General features: G+C 27.7%; 1 long non-coding RNA gene across 1 annotated transcript in view; it reads left to right on the forward strand.

Annotated features, from left to right (window-relative positions):
- Window positions 1-19460, forward strand: part of LOC113385387 — a 185368-nt gene that overhangs the window by 62401 nt on the left and 103507 nt on the right. Inside the window, exon 2 of the long non-coding RNA XR_003367991.1 lies at window positions 9722-9779. This is a non-coding gene — a long non-coding RNA (uncharacterized LOC113385387). The remainder of the gene's footprint in view (window positions 1-9721; window positions 9780-19460) is intronic.

Raw genomic sequence — 19460 nt, forward strand, 5'->3', positions numbered from 1 at the left:
GACAAGCAGAAAGTTCTTTGAATCATTTAAATCGGACGCTTAGTTCTCTCAAAAACTGCCATTTTTTACATATTTAGCTCCGTATCTTCGAAATGGCTGGGCCTGCCTTTGCCAAAAACTAATAAACACTTCTCCCAATCATTACTAATTGATTGTTTTTTAGATCATTCAAATCGGATACTCCGTTCTCTCAAAAATTCGATTTCTATTTTCTGCACTCTTTGCTCCGTATCTCCGAAACGGCTGGACCTGCCTTTGCCAAAAACTAATCAGCTCTTTTCCTTATCAATAGGAATCGAATGTTTTTTGAACCATTCAAATCGGTTGATCCGTGCGCCCTAAAACGTGACTGGAAATTTGTATCCACACATACATACACACACACACACACACACACACACACACACACATCCATTTTTTCTGAGGTATGCCAAAACGTTCAGAAACCTTCAAAACGTCGAGAAATGTAAAAATTTTCAATTCCGATTTTCGGCCCATTACAATAACTTACCCTACGGGAAGTTAATTATGAATAGTCTCAGAATTTTTGTTTGAAAAAGCAAATAATAAGCTTTTTATAATGAAAATTATATTACTTCCGTATTTAATGAATAATTAAGTTTACTTCGTTATCATATTCTTCTTCTATTTTTAAAGCAATAAAAATGTATTAAGTAGAAAGTTGCCAGTGGCAACTTTCCTTTCAGAACTATTCGGATCGCGTGTCGGAAAAAGCTCGTTGAAATAAACTCGTTGGTGGTATAGAACCGTGCAATAGAACATGAAGGAATTGTAAAAAACGATCAAAACTAAAACAACCACCATTGCAAATGCTATCTCTAAAAAATAAAAAATGATTCGAAATTCTGCATCCTCTGCATAGCATATGCATGTGTACGTGACAGCAAAGAAAATGTTAGAACATAGATAGTTGTTTGTTTTTTAATATCAATGTGAACATTATTATTGCTTAAAAAAATCGTTCATTAAAAAATGAATTTCATTGCTTCAGTTGTAAGTTTGAATATTTCATACAGAAATCGAATTAAGGCCCAGGCTGTCATAACACCCATAATAATAGTATTAACTTTTTGTATTGATTCCATTTATAAACTAGTGGGGCGCATGGCAAATTTATTTTGAAATATTTTGGAAACTCTGAACTTTTTTTCAAAGCAATCGTACTGCTTCAACTGAATAGAGACGAAATATCAAAGCGCGTAAGCGCCGCGCCCCCGTCTAACAGATAAACATTGGTACGGAACCCATAGGAATGTAAACAAAATTTATTTTTATTGTTAAAATCTCTATAAAATATCTGATAATTTGATGTACATATTGTCTAATGATCATTTTTGACCGCCACATGGCATTTTATTCTACTTTTTTTTACTAGATCTCCGAAACCGCTAGACTTGCCTTCATGAAAATTTGATCAGTTCTTCATCTTGTTAACAAGTGAAATGTTGTTTGAATTATTCAAATCGGACGCTCCGTTCTCTTAACTCTTAAAACTGAGTTACCGCTTTTGGCACTTTTTGCGCCATATCTTTGGAACGGCTAGACCTGCCTTCGCCAAAAACTAATCAGCACGTCTTCTTATCAATACTAATCGAATGTTTTTTGAATTATTCAAATCGCTTCATTCCTGTTCCCGAAATCGTCGACGAAAATTTGTATCCGCACACACACACATACACACACACACTTACATCCATTTTTTCTAAGGTATGCCAAAAGGTTCAGAAGGTTTTGAAGCGTAAGGATATATAAAAATTTTCATTTTTGATTTTTTTGCGATTACTATAACTTGCCCTACGGGAAGTTAATAAATCGATAATAAATAAATCAATAAACTAAACATTATAATAAAAAATCAAGCCAGAAATAAAATATATTGTTCCATCAAACTCTTATATTTTTTCTTTATTGTAATATCAAAAATGTGATTCATTTGCAGTTCTGGTCAATAAATTTGTGGCTGTTGATCAATACTGCTATGTGATTGATCTTGCTGTTATTATGATTATCCCCAATAATTTTCAGAGATTTTATGAATTAAATCAGACTCGGATTATCGGATGAAGTAGATAAAATAATTAGATATCATTTGCCACAAAAATTACATCTCTATTTTTCCAATTATAAAGTTCGTGATTTTCAGTTTTCGACGCTATCTGATGATTGTAGTATTATTCTACGTTTTTCTGCAAACGCTAGTTTTTTAGTTTTTTTCATAGTTCATATCCCACAAAGTCGTCAGATCAATAAATTAACTTTTAATTCGCTCTGCCAGAATGTCGCTCTTTCTTTACCATCTTTTATGTTTTGAAAAATTACACCATTGTAAGCTCACTCGTTTTTCTTACTGTGGTCTGTGGAATTATCTCTAGTTTTGGAATTTGCTGGATAATTTCCAAATCTATTATGAAGTTGAAGTTTACCCATTTAATCCGAGTTTGTACGAGTTCTATGTATATATTGGATTATTATCTTACTTTGCTTAATGTTTCTACGTATCGTAGTAAATATTGCATGGAATCGCTGTATAAACTTAGATAATACATTTTCACAAATAAAAAACCAAGGTTATAATACGTCGAAGGTAACCAAGGTTATAAAATATCGTGAAGAAATTATTAATTAGTTACTTAAAAATTACCTCTTAGAAAATTGCCTGGTTAAGATTGAAAGCATATGCTTACGTAAAAAACTTAAATACTCTTCCAAGTTGGTATTATTTCTTGAATTATAGGAAGTCTTTCTCAAGAGTAAAATTTATATTTGTATGATATAATGTTAAGGAGTTTTTTTTTTATTAACAATTATCGTTATTACAGTTTATATGTAAAATTGATCAAAAGTGATCTTTTTGATGTTTTTTACGCAAAGATTAAAATTATAGATATTTATATTATTTTCTGAATTTTAAAAATATTTATTAGAAATAATTATAATGAATATTTTATTATTACCCTAAACCAATAGCGGAGTTTATTATACAATTTCTTTTATATATTTATATTTATATAATTATATTATATAATTGTATTATATTTATATATTATATATATTTATTCTATTTATATAAGTACAGGTTCTATTTTCTTTTCAATAAATAACAATCTTGTGTTTAAACTGTCTTTTATATATCAACAACTTTCTGGAACAAAAACTTATTTTATTCCACCGACTAAGTACTTTGTAGTATTAAACTATTATATTACAAGAAATTATTGTTTGCAATATAGTTTCCCAACAGTTAACTCTCTAACTATTCAAAGCTTAAAGCTTATTGCGAAATTGCTCAGAAGGTATTCTATTATTGTCAAACCAAAATCGGTATTCAATAGTTAGAAAAATAATAAGATGAATATAATAATTAGAAAAATTAAACCTTTTCTTACGAATAGACAAGTAGTACTAATCTAATAATGTATTAATTTGCTGCTGGCCAAAAACGAATTGATGACTTTTTTCAAATTGTTTAATTATTTTATTATTAATACTAGAAAATGGCCCATATTACGTGATTTGAAGTGATTTATTAGATCTTGATATTTTTCGATTTGAGTCAAATGTATTTGCCTAGAACTATAACATTATTAAATTTATCATTTTAGCATGTTCTGTTATATTATCAACATAGAAATTGCTGGTATATAATAGAAATAAAACTAATATGTTTTCCTTATTTACATATTATTATTTGTTCATAATCCATGTTTTTCTTTAAAAGCATACATGTTTACCCGTATTAGATTCCCCTTTTAAAACAAATCTTATAACAAGGATATATGGTTGAGATATGTACATATATTTTTGTGAACATATGGATAAATTGCGGGTACGTATATGTAAGTGCATATGTTGATTATAGTATATACATAAAATATAAATCGAAAATCAATTTTCAATTTGCTTTCAACCAAATCCGGCGATTGAAATTCAGTAAGCTGATATTTACAATTTGCGGCGATGCATTCGGTATATTCGTATTTTTACTAGGGATTTTTTGTAGGTGTCTCACAGAATAAACTTGATTGGATAAATGTTTGTTTACTCGCAATTTTTTGAAAATTTACAGATTATTTTAAATACTTCTTAGCAGCAATTTATTAACTAAACTTAACTTTGCAGTAATCTATTAGCTTAAGTCAAAGAAAGACTTAAGTCAAAGAGAGCATCAAATTACATGATTTTTTATATTCAAAATACCAATACTTCAATCTTAGCAGTAGTATAATTTTAAGACAGTACTCTGCACGTGATTTTCAAAATTGTATAATAATTGTGAATTGTAGTATATCTTGGATATAGTTATTTGGGTATTAGAAGCACGAATTTTATTAAAGACTGTAAAAACTGTTCAAGGTGTTCTAAATTGTGGTTCTAAGAAAAAATGTTCTTATAAGATAATTGAAAGTTATTATAAAAATTATCAGCATAATACAAAATATATTTAATACTTGGTTATTTGAATTATTATTAGAAATAATTTCTAATTTTTTTAAATATTTTGTACTTCAAGAAGTTAATTTTTTTGTTATATTATGGATTAAAGTTTGAGCTACACCTTTATGCAAGCTCCAACAGCATTGTAAATTTCCAGTTCGTTTAACAACTAGAAATTTTCTATTTTTCCATTCATTTTTAATAGATAAAAACTATTCTGTTTTGTTATTTAGATGAATTGTAATTCAAAGATGGATCTGTTTGTTCTGCGTATAATTTTTTGTAGTTTAAAACATGAATACACTTAAAGAAATTCAATTAGTTAAAAAAAAAATAGAATACTCAAATCTCAAACTATTTATATAAATAGAGATATTATAAAATGTTATTTTTGTTATTTTCCAAACCAAAGTTTTTTAAATATTTTTTTATGATGTTCAAGCTACGTTTGAGTTCATATTGTGGGCTCACCTTTGTTAGAGCTACGAGATTTGAGTCAGTAGTCGTAAATTACTTGGAAATGTAGATTGCAATATGTGAGACCCCTACTACTGCATCATACAGAAAAATGTTTTGCTATTATATATATATATATATATATATATATATATATATACGAGTATATAAATTACACAACTTACACAATTACAATTACAAATTTTAATAATAAAAAATCATAAGAATCTTGATGAAATCTGTAAATACCCATATAAGTAATTTAAACCAATTCAAACCAGCGAAAGATATCTGATTTCTTCCTAAAATAACATACCTCCTTTTCAAATTAAAAAATATATCCCTCTAGAAAATTGTCAATGTTATTTCGGTACGAGAACTTATATTCGTACGTGTTATATTTACTTTTATTTACAGTCCATATATTTCATTTCCAATGTCGGTTATCTTCCGTCTGGATTGAAAATATTACCAGAAGCAACAACATTTTGAGATCTGTATAGGTATTCCGGTATTTCGCCCAGTGTCTCGATGTTGCTTGCCGTTTGAATAATTTAATACGCAATACGATTCAACCCGAATGTGCGCTGAACTTTTTTATCCTTTCGTAACGATACCGCCGCCATATGGGTCCTGTGCAAAACAAAAATGTTTTTTTTTAGAAGAGGATTCGGCTGGGCTAGCATTAGAATATGAAAAAGAAGGATAAACTCATCAAAATGCACGGACATCCTCACGAATCCTATTTATTTTTAGATGTTTCTGAAAATATTTATTCAAAAGGATGTCAACTTCGGTGAATTGTTTTTATAAAGACACAAACTGGACGAGATAAGTATTCTGAACAAATTGATATAAATACGTATGAAACTACTATTTTAAAAATCTTGCAGAGTAAAATTTAGTTTGAATTTATTTTTAAATCGTAAATTTCATCAGTTTTTTTATATATTAGCATTTTTTTACATTCTATATTGACCATGTTTATAATACCAGTAGGGGAGACTGGGTACGGATCTGTCATTTTTTTATCAGCCATAAATTTGATAATTTATCAATTAGCATACGTTTGAAAACAAATCATCGTTATGACTGAACTAAAATACCTTTGCAAAAACTAATTGCAGGTAATTAACTTACAGCATAGTAACAAAGTGACTATTGTTAAAGTATTATTAAATAATAACTAAAGTTATTATTAAATAAAAATCGAATAAAGAAACTTTTTTTTGACTCTGTGGAAGCAATGCGATCTACATAACATGTTAATGTAGGGCACTGACTCAATGCAATAATGGAAACATGTTCAAACAAACATACTTCCTCTTTCACCATTTGATCCATAATGGTTTAGTTGTTATGGCGACTGTCACTACCGTGCACTGGTACAACCGTAACCAGTCTCCCCTAAATTATTTTTTTGTATCTTATACACAAAATTTATAATTATATTACAAAATTCTACAAAAAGTAATTCACAACATGAGAAAATACTATTTTTTACCTCTGTTATTTATTTTAAAACTTTTTCAATGCCTTCTTCCTCTGCTTTTCTTGGTGTTTTTGTTTTCTCATTAGATTTCATTGGGCCTAGTTCAATAGATACTACAAATATATTTTAGAATACGTAAAATGAGATAAGAAAATTTGTGATGAAAAATATTGTTTATACAAGGTGCAAATTTTCAAAATTCCAAGCATATGTTGATTTAATTTTGTGAATTCTGCAATTTTTTACGTTCAAATTTGAAAAAATCATTAAAAAATTTAATATAATGTGAAATTTCCAGAAGATCAGTAATAGTAATTTCTTAGTACAATAATCGATAAATTTGAAAATAATGGCTAACACGAACAAACTGAACTATAAATACACATATTAAAATATTTATGCTATGCTTTATTATTATTTTATAAAAATATATCTTTTGTAACATGATATTCTAATATATCATAAAGAAGCAATATTTTAAGAAGCATATTTTATATTCTCTCAGAAAAATCAGACTACGTGAAAATCCATATCTCGATAAGTAGACTAACCTGCAAAAGGTCAAGTCATTCTACAAACGAGTTGTGACCGATGCGACCATAAATAAAATGCCCCAAGAGGGTGCACGATCCAGCAAGTTTTGCGTAAAGCCCACCTTATGATTTATTACGTTATTATGTATAACGCACACATTTTCTAGTAAGGCTAGGTGATAAATAAATTTAGTTTTTGAATTATAGCAAAGTAAAACTCGTATCAGCACAATGCGTAGACTATTTCTGAATAATACATGTCTGTTAACAAGAGCACGTCGTGGTAAATTACGGTCGGATAGACATTGTTGAAAAAGTGCTGGAATGTAAGCGATGCTGTTAGTGATGATATTTTTTTAGCTATTTGTTTGATGATAGTCAGTATATATTTTTCTAAATTTGCAAACAACTAAAAAAATATATTATACAATCAAATATTTTATTACATAAATATAAAATTAATTAAAGAAAATTACCTGGGTTTTTAAAATGAAATGAAATTGATATGAAACTTTAACCTATAATAAATTCGTATACACTTGCATAGAATATTATTGAGATATTAATATAAATTAATAAAATAGCTGATAATTTGATGTGCATATGTCTAATGATCACTTTTGACCTCCAAATGGCATTTTTTTTTTACTTTTTCCGTTAGATCTTCGAAACCGCTAGACCTGCCCTCATGAAAATTTGATCAATCCTTCATCTTGTTAATACAAGTAAAATGTTTTTTGAATTATTAATATCGGACGCTCCGTTCTCTTAAAAACTGAGTTACTGTTTTCGGCACTTTTTGCCCCGTATTTTTGGAACGGCTAGACCTGCCTTCGTCAAAAACTAATCAGCACGTCTCCTTATCAGTACGAATCGAATTGAATTGAATTATTAATATCGGACGCTCCGTTCTCTTAAAAACTGATTTATTGTTCTCGGCACTTTTGAACTCTTCGGAACGGCTAGACCTGCCTTCGCCAAAAACTAATCAGCACGTCTCCTTATCAATACGAATCGAATGTTTTTTTAAATTATCCAAATCGGTTGATCCGTGTGCATACACGCACACACACACATATTCATTTTTTCTAAGGTATGCGAAAATATTCAGAAACCTTTGAAACGTCGAGAAATGGAAAAATTTTCATTTTCGATTTTTTGCGATTACTATAACTTGCTCTACGGGAAGTTAATAAGTGATATGATATAATATAATATAATATGATATAATATAGCGTAATATAATATATATATATATATATATATATATATATATATATATATATATATATATATATATATAGTTTTAAATGGATGTGTAAACAGCATTTTTCAATTCTACTCATAAATAGTATTTTCAGTACAATGAAAGCATTGTACCTCTTGTTTTTAAAAATTTATGAAGCATTTAAGAGCAGAATATCCAATAAAAATATTATTTTCCTTCATCTTATATTCCGAAAGAACCGTTATCATTTTGTGAATGTTTTCTTTATCAAGTGCTCCTTCTTTCAAGGGAAATTTGTATTTACTAGGGTATGCCATCAGATTATGTACTTTAGGATTCTTGTGTACACTATCCCTTGTCGGGCATCACCGTAGATATTGGCAATTTTCCCTTGTCAAAGTACGTTAAACTCAATTGAAAATAGACCAAGCAAAAAATTAATCATATTATTATGTAATCTTCAAACCAGCATCGCATTTATAATATATATATATATATATATATATATATATATATATATATCATTTAAATTTGAGAAATATGTTAATAATATAAGATATATACTAACTTGTAAATCAATATTATTTCTAAATACTAATTTAATCTTAATAAGCTTTTTGTGATATTTGATATATAGCAACACAAAACAAAACAGACCATTTGAATTTATATTCTACCAAAATAGGTTAATTTGGCATGTTTACTCAATGCTAATAAATAATTTATGCTATTGTAAATATTATTAACAAATTATCAAAGCTAGATAATAGGGCCATAACAACTGTTTTGCATATTCGAGCTATTGTGTAAATGTACTATGCATTATCATGGCTAAAATTACAATTGGGCAAAATTTCAGAATGATGTTGAAACACTAAGTTATTCGTTTTTTTGTGTGAAATGCAAATTTATTTTATTAGAATATTACTTAGATTTATATAATCATTATTATATTGTTCCTTAATATATAATCATGTAACCAAATAATTTAAACTTTCTTCACTTTCTTAAAAATTCTGATGTTTAGGATTTTTTTAGAAAAGTTTGCAGTTTCAAGCTTAAAGGCGTGCTATTGTTTTGGATATGATATGCTATGATATGGTATTATCATATCCAAAACAATAGCATGCTTCTAAGCTTGAAACTGCAAACTTTTTGTGTATGGAAAACATATTTTTATGATTAATTAATATTCTAGCAAGCTTCACATAATAAATTCCGTAACGCACATGATGGTTCATAAAATGTATGTATTGGAATAAAAAAAACAATAAAATATTTCCATACTTTTACTGAATATGCATTAATCGCAAGCGTACGTGCTGAAGCATAATGTACATAGCAATTTTGTTAATGCTGTATCTATGGTGTAGAATTTTTCATTTCACATTAACAAACCACTTAAAAAAAATTTAAAAATCATTTTAAAGTTTTATCATAGAAATGTGTGTAATATTAAACTAGAACAAACACGTCCTGTAATGAATTCGAATAATTAGGAAAAGTTATATTCATATTTCAAAGCATAAATGTTTAAATATAATTTTTCTTTTGCAGGTGAACATATTACACAAGCCGCAAGTGAACACATTGCAGAAGGTTTCAAACATTAACTGTAAGTTAGATTAAATTTTCCTAATATTCTTACAAATCTTATTCATTATCGTATGTGATAAATCAAATATTCTAGATAAATTTCTAGTTTATGATTCGGTAACTAATTCATTATGTAAATAATCCTGTATGTATTATTTTTTGATTCATTGAATGGTCTATGATATAATCTATTATTCTAATCTTAGAAAATAATTCATTAGTTTTTCTTGATGATTTTATCTATTATTAAACTAGTTACAAAAAAGCTTGGTTCGAATACCAGTACTATTTCTGCATTTATATATAAACATACAAATACATGTATGTGTGTATGTATATATAATTATATATATATATATATATATATATATATACAGGGCCGGTCCTAGGGTCCTCAGTGCCCGCATGCAAGATTTGTTCTAGCGCCCCCCTCCCCCAATAATTTTAACTGTTTTAACATTTATCATTAAAATTATATGAATATTTACGTAAATTCACAAAAAAATGAAATAATATAAAAGCGTATAAAATACATTAATTTTAATTTTATTTAAAAAATCGAGGCGATTTGCGGGTTGACCATAATTAAAAATTTTATTTTCAAGTATTTCTAATATATATATATATATATATATATATAATATTAATATTTGGGTTTTGAAACATTTCACTTATTTCATTAATCCCATTTTTATTTTTAAACATAACATTCATTTTTCATGTTTAGGTTAGTTTAATTAGGTTTTATTTTAATTTTTTTTCATTATTTACAATATCCAAAATTGCATCAGTAACTTATTGATATCGTAAAGCCAAATTGTATTTATGTTTACTTTTCCATCTGATTCAGAATTACAGATTTTTGTTTTAAAGTTAAATTAACGTATTTTATAAGATGCAAAGAAATTACATATTTCCTGAACTATATTGAAAACAAAACACAATTATATTTGTATCTGTATTATTTCTGCTTAGTTAATAATTAAATTCAGTATGGACACCACTAGGTATAAAAAAGCTCACGAGTTTTGTTTCTAAGTACATTTTGCTTCCATTTTTCATATTTGCTCCATTTTCATAAACCTAACCACGCACGTCTTCAAAGTTCAAAGTTAATCAGATGCGACACATTTTCAACAAATACAAAAGTTACAATTAAGTTTCTCGGTCTTATAGTCATTTTCTAAACACTGACTTCCCATTTTCCATTTTTCTCTATTATAATATGTACTAAACTTATTAAACTAAATCACCTCGCAATTTTTCATCAATAATGCCCAATAATGCCCAATAATTTAAACTTTTGTAGGTTTGCGCTTACGGTATTGAACACTAGATAATTTCTTTTTCGATCCCACATTAACTTCGATCGAAGAAAAATTTAATGAGTTTATTAAATAATAATTAGAACAATAATTTATTAATTTGCATGAGTAATTAATTGTTTCTACTGATATCACATTGCAAACTAAATATGCTTTCTGTTTCTACGTATCCATAGTTAAGTTAGATTGTTTATTATAATCTATTAAGTAGTCTAGATTTTATATTAAAAAAAATACGAATCATATATTATAAATTTCATTTCCAAATCTCGTTCTGGCGCCCCCTAAGGCGTGCGCTCGCATTTTTTGCATGCATCGCATGCAAGGCACAACCGGCCCTGATATATATGTATATATATATATATATATATATATATATAGTGAATAATAAAAAATTGATGATTAAGTTCCTTAAAAGTAGAGCGCAAACTAAAACAGCACTAAACGAAGCCATTGTAATATTTATTTGACGGGGTTAGAAAAACGTGGATAGAAAATTGGTTTATGTATTAAATTTAACCTAAAACAAATAAAACCAAACATTTATTTTTTTGAACAAAAAAATAATATAAACGAATATACTTACAAAAATAACCTCAATTCTGATTTAGTCAAATTATTCATTCTCTCCGGCGTTTCTTATTTTTTGCCTTTTTGTTAGACAGGCATCTAATTTAGTTATCGTTTTTCGTCTGCGTTATGTTAGAAATTAAGTTTTTGAAGCACCTATAACACCAAAACATTATTTAGAACACCTGTTGAAATTTGGAACAATTTTGAACAGGATTGATTCATAATTTTGGTCACCTTAGAATATTCTTTCTCTTCTTTGAAAACACTACTTTCAATATTTTTTATTCTTGCTTGGTTAATTGGATCAGATCATTATTAGTAGGTCCAGCTGCTGTTTCTCGAACGATTTTTTCAACCTCTTGTACATTTACGTCGTCTACATTTATTTATTTTAGTAATCCCAATATTTTTTCGACAATTTTACCTATATAAAAAAATTCTCAGGTTGCAATAAAAGAGAGCTAAGTTGGAGCAGCGCTAAATGGATTAAGTTTTATTAAATTGCTAAATCTGCGCAAGAAGTATATTTCAATTATTCTAATTTAGCTTTTTAGACAGTATTTTTATATTACTTATTATAATAAAATTTTAATTAACACATTTTTCAACCTTATAAAACTTGGGCTTATGGAATTGCAATAATTCCAATTACGGAATTATTGATAACTCTTATCCTTTCAGCTTAAAAATCATTTACCAAAGCTTCTGTTTCACTTGAACGTTTTCTTATTGTTAGATCAAAGCATTAAATTTATTGCATGTGCTATACGATAGGATTAACTGCGTTGTTTATGGCATAATAAACCGAAAACTCTCTACGGGACCCGCACGCAATAACGTGCCACCTTACGACCTGACTTACACGCCCTAAAGCCGAACGTCTAACCTGTTACACCAGGTGGCGATCTCATGAATGATGATGATAGAGCAAATATAATTTAGTCAGCGTTGCGAAAGATCGTGATCGAAATATTCAATTCGTAATAGATGGATAACGGATATATTGGAAATTATTGAATGACATTTCATTAGCTCGCGGGTAGCTATTGTAATAGCTTATATAGAGAGGTAGATTATATATAGAGATAGACTCTAAATAATTTGAATAAGATTATTGGTTGGATAAGTTCTATTTTATTATAATAATAAGTAGAAAAGTCAAAAATGTTTTCATATCAGTAGCAAAGTGTTAGGTTTTTTTTCATGTTTATATCTCAATATATATAACAATAATACATATTTTATTCTCAAATGTGTATAGCAATAAGAACTGTAGAGTTCTATGAACTGTTGTGCTTGAACTTCTATTTTCTCACTTCAAAATATGATTCCTGTGAAAATAACTCTACTCGGTCTTTAATGAAAATATGGGACATATATTAGGTAAATAACAAAAATGTATCTGGTATGGATAAGGGGCTATGGATTATTGGGTTTCCATTTAGAAAAAATTAAATGAAACGATAATATTTTTTTTACACAAATTATGCTTTATTTAATACGCTTTATTTTGATATATGTTGTGATGCTAATAAACTTTAGAGTTTAAATACATTGTTAAGCTTTTTTCAATAATTACTAAAATTAAAATTGCAAAGAAGTGTTTAAAATGTGTCCTAATTTTATTGGTGAAATGTTTTAAAACACTTACTTTTGGTTTTTTAAAGGCAATGCGGTTTACAGATCATGTTAGTGTAGGGCTCAAAGCAATGGAAACTTGTTCGAACAAATGTACCTCATCTTTCTTCTTTGGACCCTATTCAAATGTCAAATTCGCTGTTCTGGCGACTATCACTGCCGTATCCTGTCACAACCGTACCCAGGCTCTGAGCTCTCCTACCATATCACTTAATATATTTTTCAATTATAATAATCACTAGAAGTCTAGTAGTTTGTTATGAATTAATTTATCAAATAAGCTAAAATCTTTTATGAGAATTTTAAATTTATTTTAAGAGTTGTTACATGATTACATAAATTGGGTTAATTAAGATTAATATATTTGTTTACTCAAGTTCTATTAAACATTTTTCTGTTATTTATGTTTATGAATATCTGAATTTTTGTAAAACTTACCGGAAGATAAACTTCCATCGCATATAATTATGTATTACAACATAGCTGAAATATCGAAAGAAGGTTTATCAATTTTTAATAAATTTATACATATTAAATTTTTTTAGTGGATACATTTATAATTTGCGCAATATATGAGATAAAAATTAATATTTTGTCATATAAAATTAAACTAAATTACTATAATATACTAAAGCTCTAATCTTTCATATTTTTTGTAAATATAACGAACTCCGGAAACTTTATACTATAAAAGTTTTCTTCATGTGATTATAATAAATACAAATTAAAATCAAAATAAATACTTCCAAACTTAATTTGTATTAGCAGTTTGTAATCAGATTACAAATGAATATTTATGATTATTTCATATATACATACATGAATTTAGCTATTATCGCTTGGTGCTTAACAAAATTGACATCACATTTAACGTTAAAAGTGAAGTTTAATTGTACATTCATGTTTTATTGTTTCAATGAAAACCAGTTATGTAGTATTTGGATTACGCTAGCAAAATATTTATTGAAAATTCCGAATACATCATAAAATATTCCAAAATGCTAACGCATATTTTATCAAAACTTAAAACTTCCATATGTGTCCATTAGTAGTTCCAATTCAAACTGGTAATATGGTGGAATACCCATTATGTTCGTCATGTCCCATCAATCTTCAAAAGCTATAAAATGCATGTCGGGAATAGAATATCCCATTGTGGTCAAGTTACAATTCAGTATGATTGAAATTTTCTACAGGCAATCGATCACTCACGGACTAGTAGTCGTTCAGTAATATAAACGAGCCTCCAGACATTTAAGTTTGATGTAGGTTAAGGTCGCGATCGCGTGGTTAATATTCGCCTCTGTTCGGCCTATATATTGCTGAACATTTACACACATGCAGTGGTGGTGCAAATTTATTCAACGCACGTTAAACCACAAAATTCATGCAAATTTGTACTCGTCGACCGATGTCTGCGTAGATATACGTATATAATAGTATAAACCCACGTGCACACAAAGAGTCGACTGATAACGCAATATCATCATGGACGCAGGCTAAAGTCATTAAGCTCAAAGCTCTGAAATGATTCATCTGGGAATAATGCGATTAAATGTTAAGATGACTTATATATCATGGTAATTGCATAAACATACTTGTGCCACCTACGAATTAAAGGAGAACTGTTATCCTAATGTTTATCTTTCTGTGAGACGAGTGAATATTGAGAATTTAATTTGAAGCAATAAAAATAAAAATTTCTGTAAAATATCTGATAATTTGATGTGCATATGTCTAATAATCATTTTTGACCACCTTGTCAACTTGTAGTAATATGTATCCTTCAAAATGTAATTCATAATATGTTTATAATTAAGAATAGTACATTTAGAACCTAGAGTAAATAAATAACAGAGTCTCAATTAAATTATTTTGGATATTCTTAGTATTATTGATATATTTATTGATTAGCTGATAGGCGTGAAACAGAAGATTCTTTAAAAAAATATTTTATTTTATTGTTCTTATCATTGTTTCAAAGCAATGTATTCTTAGCAGTTATTTCAATCAGATGTTTTAATTTTATCAAAATTAAAAAAAAAATTATCTCAAAGTTAAAATTTGTTATTACAACATTATTTTTCAAAATCAAAAATTAGTTCCCTGTCATACAAGAAGTGTTGAAAAATAAATATAAAGAATTTTTATTGCTCATCTTACCTAGGGAAATGATTAAATGTCATATTGATTTCTCTCAGTCGGATTGGATTCGCCATTTCAAGCAAAGTAATAACAGAAACAAGCGCAATAAAAGCATTTGAAATCATTGTAAAATGTAATAACCTGAAGAAACAAGAAATTTGCAGGGCAACAGATGTTTCTTCTACTTTAATCGTATTGTCGAAACCGTCAAAAGTTCACTAAAAGCTTTCTGTGCACTTCAAGTTTCATATTGTGTTTTTGAATACACTGTTTTAAATTCACTATATATAAAAAATAACAAAATAGGCTACAATAAACTTTACGAAGGACAGATAATTTGTTTTTGTTGTATCTAAAAGGATATTAAGTTAATTATTTTTTTATTGGTGTAGTAATAATCTGCAAATGTTTTTAAATTCAAATTTCCATTTTTTTTGCTTACAAAGACTTTTTACTATTTTGATCTAAGAAAATCACAAATGATAAATTAATTTTCAGTGCAATAAAATAAAATGCTGATGAGTAATTAGAATAAATCTGAATTCTTAATTGAAGTTCTATCAAACTCTTTAAAATATTTACATCTTAAATTTTGGGGCGAGTAGAATTTCAGCTGTGAATATCAATGTATTTCTTCAACTAAAAAATATTTAAATACAATGGAATGGAAGCTTTCGGTTGAGGAATTTTCATTACAAACCAGTGGTAGCTTTGTTAATAAATGAAAATTTCTTAATTTTATAAACTTGTATTTATATTTTTTGCTAACATATGTATGCTATAAAATATGTCTTGAGCCACTTTGGTTACTACATCGTTTATACTAAATGCTATTTTTTTTTAATCTTTATAAAACTTTTGTAGGTTTTTACTCCTTAATTCCACCAACGCACTTGGGTTGCTATGAATAGCTATAACCGCAAATAAATAATATAGTCTAAATCAGTGATTCCCAACCTTTTACGGGCCGTGCCCCACCTTAAGGTTTCTAAAAACGTCATGCCCTCATACAAAATATTTAACTTCTAAAAATTATTTTGTTCTTTAAAAAAATAAACAATAAGTTTTGAGAAGAAATCACTATTGTGTTATCAAATGTTATTAAAACATTAGATTGTTATCAAGTGAAATTTCTAAATAAGTAATAAAAACCGAAATTTCAATTTAATTTTATTACTGATTTTTATATTTATTAAATACGATTCTGAAGCCTTGTGCATGCTGCACAAAGATTTTATATTACGTTATAACTTACTGTGCTTACCTTGCGACCTTAGTTAAATTTCAGGAGCATTTTTTTGTTAAATATTTTACCGATACCATTTTACATTCAAATCACTCAAATTTTTAAATTACCCTCTAAAATTTACAAATTTTCTTCCGGTGCGCCCCACGTTGGGAATCACTGGTCTAAATAGTATTCCTTAATAGTATTCTAATTAGTAGTTTTTCGTCATTAAGTCATCACACAAAATATGCAAAAATTAGATGACGTTGAAAACCTTAATTTAAATATGAATAATAAATATTATTTAGAGTTCTGTCATCAATAATATTCGTCTTACTACTAATATTAAATAATACAGTTTTGATAAAAACTTAAAAAATAAGATATGTCATCAGTATTTATGATATAACAAGCATTTATATTTCATATTTCACCAGAGAATTATTTTCATGTGACGAGATATATATTACGCATACCATAATTTAATATCTTGTACTTACTTATGAAATCTATATATAGATGCGTGGATATTTATATAAATATAATATTAATATGCATATCACAAACTCTTCTAGCAAATGTAATTTGAAGAGCGTAACTTTTCCGTAACATTTTATCATCCCACGATCAAAAGAGTATTAAGGGTAAATTTAATATTCCACATTTAATAAAACACAAATTTCCTTACAAATGTCGATATGCTTTTCACTCCAAATTCAATTATGGCAGCGAACAAAGACATTAGCAGGTAATATTTCGCTCGTTTTAATAACAAACTCCATTGTTATTCAAATTCCATTGCGCTTCGCGAAATATCATGCGATGCGATGAATGGACCAGAGAGCGCGAGAGCGCCCGCTCAAAATTCTTGAGCGGGTTTTAATAAAGATTTTAATAATTATACGGAAATAAAAACGGACAGGAACATGTTCTATATTATAAAAAGGCTCATGTTGAGTATGCAGATTTAATCGTTTAATATAGAGTCAGTCAGAAGACTTGAAGTTAATTGAAATTTGATAAAGCATTTGTAAATTATTAACCCTTTGCACTCGCGCATGGCAAAAATAATATGTATTTTGCGGCGTCATCTACGTGGAAAGAGTTAATACTGTAAAATTAGTCATTGGAATAAACAAGCGGTAAAATCATTATTCCTGTTTGGATTAATGAGTGAAAATATTTGTTTACTTCTTTTTTTGCACTCCTTAGAAAAACTTTTAAATGTAAGAAACCGAAGTAAACTGGTATAAACAAAACAAAATTTGTTCAACATAACACTTTGATTTACTTTATTGAATATTTGCATTATTTAGCACATTATTACATATTTGAACAGCAATCACAGCTTAGTGGTCTCTATAAGCTGTTTGATGATTTTACTTAACTATTTTTTTACTTTGCGACCCAAACAGTTCTACCGTCTCTATATGAAGATTGTTTTTATTACTATACCATTTCTGTAATAGTGTTGAATTTTTATTAAAGCAACAATACCGGAAAAGGGCCATTTTCTCTTGGAATTATAATGCTATCTATATTTCCAAGTAGAAACCGATGTCACTACTGCTTGGCATTAGGTTGCCCAAGGAAAGTACCGAACCTGGGATAATATCTGGTGGAAAATCTGATTGAATTTCTATTGCTCTGATCACTAATTCACAGAGAATTCCTACATAAATCTTTAAAAATAAAAGCTTTTTATCGATGTAATTTGCTGTATCTATTTCTAAATCTGGTAGAATAATCATTAACGTTAGTCCTGAAAGTTGGAAACAACTTCAATCTGTTTTTATAATCGATTGATTTATGAATTATAGCTATGTGGTATTATTTTTATAAAAATTATTTTATTCAAGTTTATTTTTGATAAGTAACGTGCATTTGTGAATATTCTGATACATATTTTATTATTTATTATCAGATAATATAACGAATATATTCTAATGAATATGTGATCTTTATATTTGGTAGAAGTCCATTATTCCAGACTCCTCACGGATAATACGAATAAAATCAAAATTGATATTTTATGTATATCCTCGAAATTATTAGATGTTGAAAGAAATGTAAACAAGAAACTATGTAGATTATTTTACTAGATATGTTTATGTACTAGTATATCAAACTGATATAACTTTTATGATCATTTTGAAATGTTATTCAGATAATCTCAATCTTAATATAATTAAACAAAGATAATACATAAAACTAACATAATAACAAAACATAACACAAGTAGATACCAAATAAACAATTTTTATTATAAAAGTAAAATTTTAAAATTGGCAGATGTGTGCAAAAAATTCCTCGAATATTTTGCCAACATTCTTGAGCCTTTCGAATATCTTTTGAAAGTAATTAGTAAATAATAATTTTAACGATTTTAATGAAATACTTTATTTTATATGATAGCGTATATTATTATCTGTTAGAATATTTTAAAATATAATGGGCCTATGGGAAAATACTTCTAGTAGAAGCTTGTAAAGGAAAATACTATTACTGTATAAAGTGACTAATTGCAATAAAATGGCAATAGGAATAATAAACAAGGGAGGGAAAAAAATCATTGATTTTTAGTATTCTCAAACCATGGTCCTGCCTTCGGCACACTATTATTAATTTTATTGTGCGTCTATGACTAACGATTTAATAAAAAAAAAAAGTTTGACTGTTATAATTGTAAAAGTTGCTAAATTTCAATTATTTCTGATCAAGTTTATTATTTACACGCATGGTCAAGTTTTACTCTTAAATCTCTAGATAAATATTAGATCCCCTTTTTTAA

Source organism: Ctenocephalides felis, unplaced genomic scaffold (genome assembly GCF_003426905.1).
Source record: "Ctenocephalides felis isolate EL2017-DRISC unplaced genomic scaffold, ASM342690v1 CF-g0.4_SCAFFOLD_03571, whole genome shotgun sequence".
NCBI classification, from domain to species: Eukaryota; Metazoa; Arthropoda; class Insecta; order Siphonaptera; family Pulicidae; genus Ctenocephalides; species Ctenocephalides felis.